Below are 12680 nucleotides of genomic sequence, written 5' to 3' on the forward strand. Positions count from 1 at the left end.
GTCCTCAACAAGGAGATAAAAGCCCTGATGAGACGGCAGCAGGTAGAACTGTCTGGTGGTGAGATCGGTAGAGTAAGACTGAGTAACCCATTCCCCATTTCCATGCCTCCCAAAAGTGAAATGATGATCTGGTGTCGGACTGCAATCGGGTTGAGAGGTAGAGACTACCAAGCCATGGTAGAACCCGTGTACTCAGACAGCAGGCCCACCATTTTGACAGCCCGGGGGGTGGTTGATGTCCGTCATGGGAGGGTGCCCGTCCGCATCCTCAACATTGGGGAGAGGGAAGTGCACTTACCCAGGTACGCTACACTCGCCAAACTGTTTGTTGTCGAACACAAAGCTATCAGGGAACCCTTGCCTCCATCTCCACAGGCGGAGGGTAATGGCTCCCAGAAACAAAAGGAGGACTGGTGCCAGAAACTCCATGTGGGTGCTGACTCCACTCCCCTGCACCAAAAGCAAGGAGTCTACCGGGTGGTACAGGAGTACGAGAGAGTCTTTAGTAAGCACCCGCTAGACTTCGGCAGAGTAAAGGGGATAGAACACCACATCCCCACAGGGAGCCACCCACCGATAAAAGAAAGACACCGACCTGTACCCCCTGCACATTATCAGAACGCAAAGGGCATGCTAAGAGAAATGAAGGAAGCTGGGGTCATTAGACATAGCTGTAGCCCCTGGGCAGCCCCCTTGGTTCTGGTGAAAAAGAAAGACGGCACCATGAGAATGTGCGTGGACTATAGACAAATCAACCGTATCACCTACAAAGACGCATATCCGCTGCCTAGAATAGAGGAGTCTTTAGCCGCACTAAAATCTGCTAACTTCTTTTCTACTTTGGACTTTACTAGCGGGTTCTGGCAGGTTCCTGTGGCAGAGGCTGACAAGGAGAAGACCACCTTCACCACCCCGATGGGACTGAGCGAATTCAACTGTATGCCTTTCGGGCTCTGCAAAGCACCAGGGACCTTCCAGCGGCTGATGGAATGCTGTCTAGGGCACCGAAACTTCGAGACGGTCCTCCTTTACCTGGACGACGTGATCGTCTATTCGAAGACCTACGAGGACCATCTCAAGCACCTGGCCGAGGTGTTCGAAGCCCTGGCAGGCTACGGCCTGAAGGTGAAACCATCGAAGTGTCACCTGTTGAAACCAAAGGTCCAGTACCTAGGGCACGTGGTAAGCGCGGAAGGAGTAGCCCCCGACCCTGACAAGGTCACGGCAATCAAGAGCTGGCCAAGCCCCTCGAACATCAAAGAGGTGAGACAGTTTCTCGGGTTGGTAGGCTACTACCGAAGATTCATCCCCGGGTTCACTAAGATGGCAGCTCCTATGCAGGACCTCCTGATCGGACAGTCTAAGTCCAGGAGCCAAAAGCCGCCCTTCAAGTGGGATAAACAGGAAGAGGAGTCCTTCCGCCAGCTAAAGATGGCCCTCACAGGGGACGAGATCCTGGCCTACCCTGATTATGGCCAGCCTTTCATTCTCCACACAGACGCCAGTAATGTAGGACTGGGAGCCGTACTGTCCCAAAACCAACAGGGCAGAGAACGGGTGACCGCATACGCCAGCCGGAAGCTGAGGCCCACCGAGAGGAACCCGGAGAATTACAGCTCCTTCAAGCTAGAATTCTTGGCGGTGGTGTGGGCCGTGACGGAACACTTCAAGCATTACCTGGCCTCCGCGAAGTTCACCGTGTACACGGACAACAACCCGTTGACACACCTGGACAATGCAAGACTGGGTGCCCTAGAGCAGCGGTGGATGGCCCGTCTCTCCAACTATGACTTCGTGATCAAGTACCGGGCCGGCAAAACCAATGCCAACGCTGACACCCTATCGAGGATGCCTCACTTGCCTGAAGGTGACAAAGACCCAGAAGAGCTGGAGGAGGTAGAACTCCCCGCGTTTCACCGGTATGGAGCCGCTCAATACTCCCACCGCGTGAAGGAGGAGGATCTAACAACCGTGATGATAAATCCCCTACCTCACCACAGCTGGGCCGAGACCCAAGATATTGACCCTGCCATCCGCCTGGTGAAAGATCTGCTGACCCAGGAAGATGCCCGCATAGATCCGGATGCTCCAGAGGAAGCCAAGCAGCTATGGAAAGAGAAGAGCAAGCTGTTCCTCTACGAAGGCAAGTTGTGCAGAAGGATTGTCAACCACCGGACGCACGAGCTGACCTGGCAAGTCGTGGTCCCAAGACGGGATGCAGCTATGGTCCTGGGGGCTTACCATGACAGAGCGGGACACTTCGGTTGGAAGAAACTGGAGTTCCTACTAAGAGGAAGGTTCTTTTGGGTCGGCATGAGAGGAGCTGTAGAAAAGTGGTGCAGAGACTGTGGCCCTTGTCACCTGAGGAGGAAGGACCGCACCAGCCAGAAGACACCCTTGAGGCCCATCGTCACCACGCAGCCTCTTGAGCTGGTAGCTCTGGACCATGTCAAATTGGCTCCCAGCCGGTCAGGATACATCTATGCCCTGACAATCATGGACCACTATTCCCGTTTTCTAGTGGTGGTCCCGGTAAAGGACTTGACAGCCCAAACAGCGGCCAGAGTCTTCCAGCAATACTTCTGCCGTCCACACGGGTATCCGGAACAGGTCCTGACAGACCAGGGTCCAGCGTTCGAGGCTGAAATCTTCCAGGAGTTCTGCAACCTCTATGGCTGTAAAAAGATTCGTACAACTCCTTACCACCCCAAAACCAACGGGATGTGTGAGAAGATGAACAATATAGTCATTGATCTCCTGAAGACGTTGCCCCTGGAGGAACGCAGCCTGTGGCCAGAAAAACTGCCGGACCTGATAGACCTATACAACAATATCCCGGTGAATGCTACCAACTGCACCCCGGCTTACCTGATGCGAGCTAAACCAGGTAAGCTGCCCGTAGACCTGGAGATGGGAGTCCTATTACCTGAGGACACCTCCCCGGGTGCGGACTGGGATACGGAAAGGCAACTGCAGTACAAGAAGGTACAGGAGAGTGTGGAGAAGAGCCTGGCCCAGGTGAGAGAGAGGCAAGAAAAACTCTTCAATCAACACGCCCCTGCTGGTCCCCTAGAAACTGGTGAGCAAGTCCTAAAGTGAAAAAGAAGTCTACATAAGTTGGACGACCAGTGGGAAAAGGAACCCTACACCGTACTGCAGTCTGACTACGACAACCCAAAGGTGTGCGTAATCACCAAGGACGGAGGAGAAACCACTAGTGTCGTCTCCAGAGACCACCTCAAAAGGTGCCCCGAGCAACTCCGTAGTGCAGAAGAAGATCAGAGTGACCTTGAACCCGCAGAGGACAAGGAAGAAATGATCAGCACCGTTCTCGGAGAGTTCCCTCAGTCCTGGACTCGCATAAATGATGCCATAGTGGTACCCGTCCTGCATTTCCTGCAACCGGCACAGCAGCAACCAACACCAGAGCCGGAAGGTGAAGAGGAGCAAGCGGTTCCAGAGGCAGAAGAGCCTGTACCAGCAGCCAAGGAGAGTCAACCCTCTGCTGACAGTGAGCCTGCCATGCCTGCGGTAAGCCAAAGGACTCGCAGACAGCTGCCTGCCCTACCTGTACACCCAGCTAGTAGCTGTACCCCTAACGCTAGTGGGGAATGCCAGGTTGGTCCACCACCAGACAGTGGGTTAAGGAGGTCAACCAGGAGCACAAAGGGGCAGATACCCGCTCGCTGGAGAATATAGAGTGTACTAAAATTGTAAATGACCCTGTTGCCAAATGTTGAATTGTTTGCCAAGTTACATGCTTGTTTGGTAATTCTGTGTTTCAGTTTCTTGCAGCTACCGTAAGGACTCAAAGGTTATGGACTTTTTGTAACCGGAACCTTGTATGGACTGCGTTTGGAGCCTAACCAAGGAATGAACTAAGACTGTGAAGGACTTGGGGTAGGACAGACCCCCACCTGTTTAAGGCTCCCCGTTGTATTGGTGATATGGACACCCGGTCACAGGCCACACTGTGACCTTAAGAACTCAAGCTGTGCGTCGTCTTTCTATTAATGTTTTATGGTTATGCATATAATCCTTGTTTATTGTTTAGTCCCGGAGTACTAAATTTCACTAGGGGGGAATGTGTCACCCTGGCCTGGATGCCACAAAATGTAATAAAGCTGTGTCTGAGAGCAAGGGGGAGGTTCTCTAGTCAGGGGAACATTAGCATGCAATGCCTCCTGTCTCAGGCCAGTAGGGGGAGCAGGCTGCCCCTATAAAAGCTGGTACTGGGGGCAGGGTTAGAGAGAACTTAATGGCCTGTCTCAGCACTGAGACTTGTCCCAGAGCAGAGCAGGGACAGACAGTTGCACTGCACCTAAGAGGAAGTGTGGCTGGAGGAGAGCCACAAGCCAGAGACAAGAGGCGAAGCAAGCCTGTCTTGGCAGATAAGAGACTGACTTTACCAGACTTTGGTGTCTGAGGCTGGGAGGATTCTACATCCTCCAGCATAGAAACAGTCCGCAAGGGACTGTATATTCCTTGGCCTAAGAAGCCTGGAGGCCCTGCCACAACAGAAGGGACCAGCAAAGCCGTACAAGGCTGGGAGCAGAAAGGAACCCACGTTGCAGGCCATACAGGCGAGAATACACGGAAACGTGGGCTGTTACCCTATAACGAGGAGATAGCCAGAAGGAGCACAGAAAGCACGGTAGGCCTACACCCTCACCCTGACCAGGGCCAATTTCCCCGTTACTCTCAGACATCCAGGTCCCCTCCTAGCTGGGACTGTTTATGGGTCAGTTTACCTGTTTTAGTAAAGACCCTGGACTGCAACTTGTTGTCTGTGTGCTCCTTGCTCCTCCAGCACTATCGGCAACGGGACTCTCACTAACATGACTCCCACCATCCACCACACTGCCGTGGGGCCGCACTCTTCCCGTGGGGAGTCACACCATCCCAGCTGCATATATCATCAGCCCCAGCAGTCTGCCCTGCAGCGGCTGTTCATACTGACCGCAAATCCACGGGTGGCGTAGTCGGACATAATCAATAGCACATAACGGACTACCACTGGCCTGACCACCCTGAGCCATGGAACCGGGTTGCCACTACTACCCCCATCGTTCCCTATTGCCCGGATCCGAGTGCCCCACGGCCCAGGGGGCGAGTCATAGACTCTATGTCTAACTTTCAATACTCTTTAAGCTGATGTGTGGAAACTAACAGCTATGATGTCTCCCATAAAAAAACACACAGAATCAGAGTGATTCCTACTTTTTTTTCTTTGCAGCACATTTAGCAGAACCAATATGAAAGTCAAAATTAATCAATACTGAGCTGTGTGAATGTGAATTCAGCTTTGCAGTAAATTAAATCAATCGCTTGATGATGCAGCTTCACCTGCCTTTAACTGCCCAAATCTCATAGCCTTTCACTTGGCTGAACACTCATCACTCCTCTTTCCCTGTTTCCTATACATAGAGTATAAAAAGAGATGTAGCCTGACACCTCATTATGCTGGCAGACTATGTGCTGGCTTTGGTTTTGGGCATGTACACACATATGAAAAAAATCAACATGTCTGAAGATACATTTAGATGAATCGGAAGTAATTCTTGATAAATGTGCTAAGTTTGTTTGAAAAAAGCCTGGATAGCTCAGTCGGTAGAGCATCAGACTTTTAATCTGAGGGTCCAGGTTTCAAGTACCTGTTCAGGCATTAAGTTTTTAAATCTCAATAGATCACTTTGTATTGTTTAAACCTCAGCTTGTGCTTGAAGATTAATTGCATGCTTAATGCACTTGTTTGACATGAGAAATAAAATGCTCTTTTACACTAGAGAAAACAACAAAAAACATGTCTTTGAATATGTCCAAACTCACGACAAATCATTGATTATGTGCTTGGTTTTGGATTTGAACAGTCATATTGAATGATAATTTTTCTGAGTATATTTAAAAATAGACAGAGACATCTTTTTTGAAAATGTTGCAAAAGTGCACTTATACAGAACCTGGATAGCTCAGTCAGTAAAGCACCCGTCTTTTAATCTGAGGGTCCGTTATTTACATCATTGTTCAGTTTGGAGGCTTTTTAACCTAGACCTATCATTTAGCTTTGTTTAAAACATACCTAGCTTTTAAGAAATAAATGTCATGTGGATATGAGGATTAACACTACTTTGGCAATTTTATGACTTGTTTTCTGCATTTTTCCCTCTGTAGACTCTATGTCTAACTTTCAGTACTCTTTAAGCTGATGGGTGGAAAATAGCAGCTATGATGTCTCCCATAAAAAACACACAGAATCAGAGTGATTCCTACTTTTTTTTTCTTTGCAGCACATTTAACAGTACCAATATGAAAGTCAAAATTAATCAATACTGATCTGTGTGAATGTGAATTCAGCTTTGGAGTAAACTAAATCAATCGCTTGATGATGCAGCTTCACCTGCCTTTAACTGCCCAAATCTGATAACCTTTCACTGGGCTGAATACTCATCACTCCTCTTCCCCTGTTTCCTATACATAGAGTATAATAAGAGTTGTAACCTGACACCTCATTATGCTGGCAGACTATGTGCTGGCTTTGGTTTTGGGTATGTACACACATATGAGAAAAATCAACATATCTGAAGATACATTTAGAAGAATCGGAAGTAAATCTTGAAAAATGTGCTTAGATTGTTTGGAAGGAGCCTGGATAGCTCAGTCGGTAGAGCATCAGACTTTTAATCTTAGGGTCCAGGATTCAAGTTCCTGTTCAGTCGTTAAATTTTTAAATCTCAACAGATCACTTTGTATTGTTTAAATTTCAGCTTGTGCTTGAAGATTAGTTCATGCTTAATGCACTTGTTTGATATGAGAAATAAAATGCTCTTTTACACTAGAGAAAACAACAAATAACATGTCTTTGAATATGTCCAAACTCACGACAAATCATTGATTATGTGCTTGGTTTTGGCTTTGATCAGTCATATTGAATGATAATTTTTCTGAGTATACTTAAATATGGACAGAGACATTTTTTTTGAAAATTTTGCAAAAGTGCACTTAGACTGAACCTGGATAGCTCAGTCAGTTAAGCACCAGTCTTTTAATCTGAGGGTCCGTTATTTATGTCATTGTTCAGTTTGGTGGCTTTTTAACCTAGACCTATCATTTAGCTTTGTTTAAAACATACCTAGCTTTTCAGAAATAAATGTCATGTGGATATGAGGATTAACACTACTTTGGTAATTTTATGACTTGTTTTCTGCATTTTTCCCTCTGTAGACTCTATGTCTAACTTTCAGTACTCTTTAAGCTGATGGGTGGAAAATAGCAGCTATGATGTCTCCCATAAAAAATACACAGAATCAGAGTGATTCCTTCTTTTTTTTCTTTGCAGCACATTTAGCAGTACCAATATGAAAATCAAAATTAATCAATACTGAGCTGTGTGAATGTGAATTCAGCTTTGGAGTAAACTAAATCAATCGCTTGATGATGCAGCTTCACCTGCCTTTAACTGCCCAAATCTGATAGCCTTTCACTGGACTGAATACTCATCACTCGTCTTCCCCTGTTTCCTACACATAGAGTATAAAAAGAGATGTAACCTGACACCTCATTATGCTGGCAGACTATGTGCTTGCTTTGGTTTTGGGTATGTACACACATATGAAAAAAATCAACATATCTGAAGAAACATTTAGATGAACCGGAAGTAAATCTTGAAAAATATGCTAAGTTTCTTTGGAATGAGCCTGGATAGCTCAGTCGGTAGAGCATCAAATTTTTAATCTGAGGGTCCAGGGTTCAAGTCCCTGTTCAGTCATTAAATTTTTAAATCTCAACAGATCACTTTGTATTGTTTAAATCTCAGCTTGTGCTTGAAGATTAGTTGCATGCTTAATGCACTTGTTTGACATGAGAAATAAAATGCTCTTTTACACTAGAGAAAATAACAAAAAACATGTCTTTGAATATGTCCAAACTCACGACAAATTATTGATTATGTGCTTGGTTTTGGCTTTGAACAGTCATATTGGAAGATAATTTTTCTGAGTATACTTAAATATGGACAGAGACATTTTTTTTGAAAATGTTGCAAAAGTGCACTTAGAAAGAACCTGGATAGCTCAGTCTGTAAAGCACCCATCTTTTAATCTGAGGGTCCATTATTTACATCATTGTTCAGTTTTGAGGCTTTTTAACCTAGGCCTATCATTTAGCTTTGTTTAAATCATGCCTAGCTTTTCAGAAATAAATGTCATGTGGATATGAGGATTAACACTACTTTGGCAATTTTATGACTTGTTTTCTGCATTTTCCCTCTGTAGACTCTATGTCTAACTTTCAGTACTCTTTAAGCTGATGGGTGGAAACAGCAGCTATGATGTCTCCCATAAAAAATACACAGAATCAGAGTGATTTCTACTTTTTTTTCTTTGCAGCACATTTAGCAGTACCAATATGAAAGTCAAAATTAATCAATACTGAGCTGTGTGAATGTGAATTCAGCTTTGGAGTAAACTAAATCAATCACTTGAGGATGCAGCTTCACCTGCCTTTAACTGCCCAAATCTGATAGCCTTTCACTGGGCTGAATACTCATCACTCCTCTTCCCCTTTTTCCTATACATAGAGTATAAATAGAGATGTAACCTGACACCTCATTATGCTGGCAGACTGTGTGCTGGCTTTTGTTTTGGGTATGTCTACATATATGAAAAAAATCAGCATATCTGAAGAAACATTTAGATGAATCGGAAGTAAATCTTGAAAAATGTGCTAAGTTTGCTTGGAAGGAGGCTGGATAGCTCAGTCGGTAGAGCATGAGACTTTTAATCTGAGGGTCCAGGGTTCAAGTTCCTATTCAGGCATTAAGCTTTTAAATCTTAACAGATCACTTTGTATTGTTTAAATCTCAGCTTGTGCTTGAAGATTAGTTGCATGCTTAATGCACTTGTTTGACATGAGAAATAAAATGCTCTTTTACACTAGAGAAAATAACAAGAAACATGTCTTTGAATATGTCCAAACTCACGACAAATCATTGATTATGTGCTTGGTTTTGGCTTTGAACAGTCATATTGGAAGATAATTTTTCTGAGTATAGTTAAATATGGACAGAGACATTTTTTTTGAAAATGTTACAAAAGTGCACTTAGAAAGAACCTGGATAGCTCAGTCTGTAAAGCACCCATCTTTTAATCTGAGGGTCCATTATTTACATCATTGTTCAGTTTTGAGGCTTTTTAACCTAGACCTATCATTTAGCTTTGTTTAAATCATACCTAGCTTTTCAGAAATAAATGTCATGTGGATATGAGGATTAACACTACTTTGGCAATTTTATGACTTGTTTTCTGCATTTTCCCTCTGTAGACTCTATGTCTAACTTTCAGTCCTCTTTAAGCTGATGGGTGGAAACTAGCAGCTATGATGTCTCCCATAAAAAATACACAAAATCAGAGTGATTCCTACTTTTTTTTCTTTGCAGCACATTTAGCAGTACCAATATGAAAGTCAAAATTAATCAATACTGAGCTGTGTGAATGTGAATTCAGCTTTGGAGTAAACTAAATCAATCGCTGGATGATGCAGCTTCACCTGCCTTTAACTGCCCAAATCTGATAGCCTTTCACTGGGCTGAAAACTCATCACTAGTGTTGAGCGAACATGCTCGACACTGCTCGGTACTCGCCCGAGCATCACGCTACTCGGGATGTTTGGCGAGCACCGAGCATTTCCGGGTTACTCGGGCGGCAGCTCGGGTCTCCGCCCTGCATGTTTGGCGCTCTTTACAGTGCCAATGAACATGCAGGGATTGCCAGCCAGTCACTGTAATGCCGCAGCCATGTTGTTTGTGGGCATTACAGCGATTGGCTGGCCGCACAGCGTCACCTCGAGTATTTAAAATCGGGCGCCGCCATCTTGGACACAGTCGCTCCGGATCAGACAGTGTAGGGCAGCCCTGCTGATTTAGGGAGAGATATATCCTGCAAAATAGTTAGTGTATGGTCTGTAAAGGCTGCCAGATCAAACAAACAGTCCTTCTCAGGAATAATATCCATCCCAGGTATATCAGGCAGGCAGGCTGTATAGGAGACGCAGTGGTTATACCAGCAAACGCTGCATTACAGTCCTGTGTGCTGCTCCTGTTGCTGAACTTGCTGGACTTAGCTCCAGGTCCCGGGGGCCAGGAAAAATCCTTTTTTTTTATCTAAATCCTCTTTTTTTTTTCCTCCTTCACAATGTACAAATACCCATCTTATTAACCTTTTGGTGCCCCCCCCCCCCCCAAAAAAAAAAGTGTGCCTCTGATTTTTCAGACACAAATATATCTGTTGAAAATAGTCTGGTGTAGGCCAGAGAAATAGAAGTGTGGTTTTGCAGTTCTATGGGCCATTTGTATCTAAAAAAAACAGTTTGAGTGTGTCGCTCACTGTTCAGCCGCAAATATATATTTTAAAAAGCCTGGTATACACCAGTAAATTATTACTGTGGTTTTGATGTTCCACGGTAAAACATCTCTACTATCCTGTTTTTGGCATTTTTTGCTGTATAAAAATAATAATAGTGTCTCCCTGATTTTTCAGACACAAATATATCTGTTGAAAATAGTCTGGTGTAGGCCAGAGAGACAGAAGTGTGCTTTTGCTGTTCCACGGTAAAAAATCTCTATTATCCTGCTTTTTGCATTTTTTGCTGTAAAAAAAAAAAAATAGTGTCTCCCTGATTTTTCAGACACAAATATATCTGTTGAAAATAGTCTGGTGTAGGCCCGAGAAATACAAGTGTGGTTTTGCAGTTCCACGGTACAAACCTCTGTATTATCCACTTTTGGGCCATTTGTATCTAAAAAAAACTGTTTGAGTGTGTCGCTCACTGTTCAGCCGCAAATATATATATATTTTAAAAAGCCTGGTATACACCAGTAAATTATTACTGTGGTTTTGATGTTCCACGGTAAAACATCTCTATTATCCTGTTTTTGGCATTTTTTGCTGTATAAAAATAATAATAGTGTCTCCCTGATTTTTCAGACACAAATATATCTGTTGAAAATAGTCTGGTGTAGGCCAGAGAGACAGAAGTGTGCTTTTGCTGTTCCACTGTAAAAAATCTCTATTATCCTGCTTTTTGCATTTTTTGCTGTAAAAAAAAAAAAAATAGTGTCTCCCTGATTTTTCATACACAAATATATCTGTTGAAAATAGTCTGGTGTAGGCCCGAGAAATACAAGTGTGGTTTTGCAGTTCCACGGTACAAACCTCGGTATTATCCACTTTTGGGCCATTTGTATCTAAAAAAAACAGTTTGAGTGTGTCGCTCACTGTTCAGCTGCAAATATATATATATTTTAAAAAGCCTGGTATACACCAGTAAATTATAACTGTGGTTTTGCTGTTCCACGGTAAAAAATCTCTATTATTCAGGTTTTGGTAGTTTTTTTCCGTAAAGAAAAACAGTAGTGTCTCCTGACTGTTGTGACACAAAAATATATCTGTTGAAAATAGTCTTGTGTAGGCCCGACATCCCAGTGTGGTTTCGCAGTTCCACGGGTCAAATCGCTGTACTATCCAGTTTTGGGCCTTTGGTATCTAAAAAAAAAGCGTGTCGCTCACTGTTCAGCCGCAAATATCTCTATTTAAAAAAGTGTGGTATACCCCAGTAAACAATAACTGTGGTTTTCCTCTTCCACGGTTATAATCTACTCTTTATTACCCTTTTTCCATTGATAGTGCAAGTGTAAGCTATTTTACTTCATTTACAATGGGCAAGGCGTGTGGCAAGGGACGTGGAAGTGGACGTTCTGGTGATGGTTCGTGCAGAGGACGGGGCCGTGGCCAAGGTGAAAATGTGCCACAACCAACAGCCACATCTTCTCGCTCCCACTTCTTGACCGAATTACTAGGGAAGCACAGAATAACACCAGTATTGAGAACTGATCAGTGTGAACAGGTTATTAATTGGATAGCAGACAATACTTCCAGTTACCTGGGCACCACCACCTCCGGTCTGTCTTTCACACGGTCAACTCTTAGTAGCCATGAGTCTCGACCGCATACTCCTCCTCACCCTGATGCTCCTTCCTCCCACCATGCCGAGTGTCGTCAGACAGCAAGTGATCCCACACTTGGACACTCTGAAGAGCTGTTCACTGGTCCATTTCCATATTTGGGCCCCTCGCCTGATACGCTTGAAGTGGTGGAAGAGGAGATCCCATGTTGCGATGCCCAAATATTTGAACAGCCACGGCCACAGGAAGTCGACGTTGGCAATCTGTCACAATAGGTGGACGATGACGAGACACAATTGCCAGGAAGTGAGGAGGAGGATCGTGGTGCGCAAGTGGAAGAGGAGGAGGTGATGGATGATCTAGTAACTGACCCAACGTGGAAGGAGGACATGCAGAGTGAGGCCAGCAGCACACAGGGGGAGGGAGGCAGAGTACCCCAACAGGCAGGAAGAAGCAGTGTGGTGGCCGCAGACAGAAGGCAGGCAACCGTTCCCCGTAACACCAACACGAGGGACGTTGCCAGTACAAGCGGTAGGTCTTCCAGAGTCTGGAATTTGTTTAAAGACTCTGCTGATAACCCCAAAAAGGCCATATGTTCCACCTGCCATGCCAGCATCAGCAGGGGTGACAAAACTACCAGCCTGACCACCACCAGCATGATCAGGCACATGGCAGCAAAGCACCCGACTTTGTGGGGCGAAACCCAGGGTCCACGACCAGTGTC

General features: G+C 45.0%; 2 non-coding genes across 2 annotated transcripts; both read left to right on the plus strand.

Annotated features, from left to right (window-relative positions):
* Nucleotides 1-5592: 5592 nt before the first annotated feature.
* Nucleotides 5593-5665, plus strand: TRNAK-UUU (transfer RNA lysine (anticodon UUU)). The gene has a single exon. It is a non-coding gene; the product is annotated as a tRNA-Lys (tRNA).
* Nucleotides 5666-7692: 2027 nt separating this feature from the next.
* On the plus strand, nucleotides 7693-7765 carry TRNAK-UUU (transfer RNA lysine (anticodon UUU)). Its single transcript has one exon. It is a non-coding gene; the product is annotated as a tRNA-Lys (tRNA).
* Nucleotides 7766-12680: the final 4915 nt, after the last annotated feature.

Source organism: Phyllobates terribilis, unplaced genomic scaffold, assembly GCF_046119375.1.
Source record: "Phyllobates terribilis strain yellow unplaced genomic scaffold, ASM4611937v1 Scaffold_1__5_contigs__length_1240528914, whole genome shotgun sequence".
Lineage (NCBI taxonomy): Eukaryota > Metazoa > Chordata > Amphibia > Anura > Dendrobatidae > Phyllobates > Phyllobates terribilis.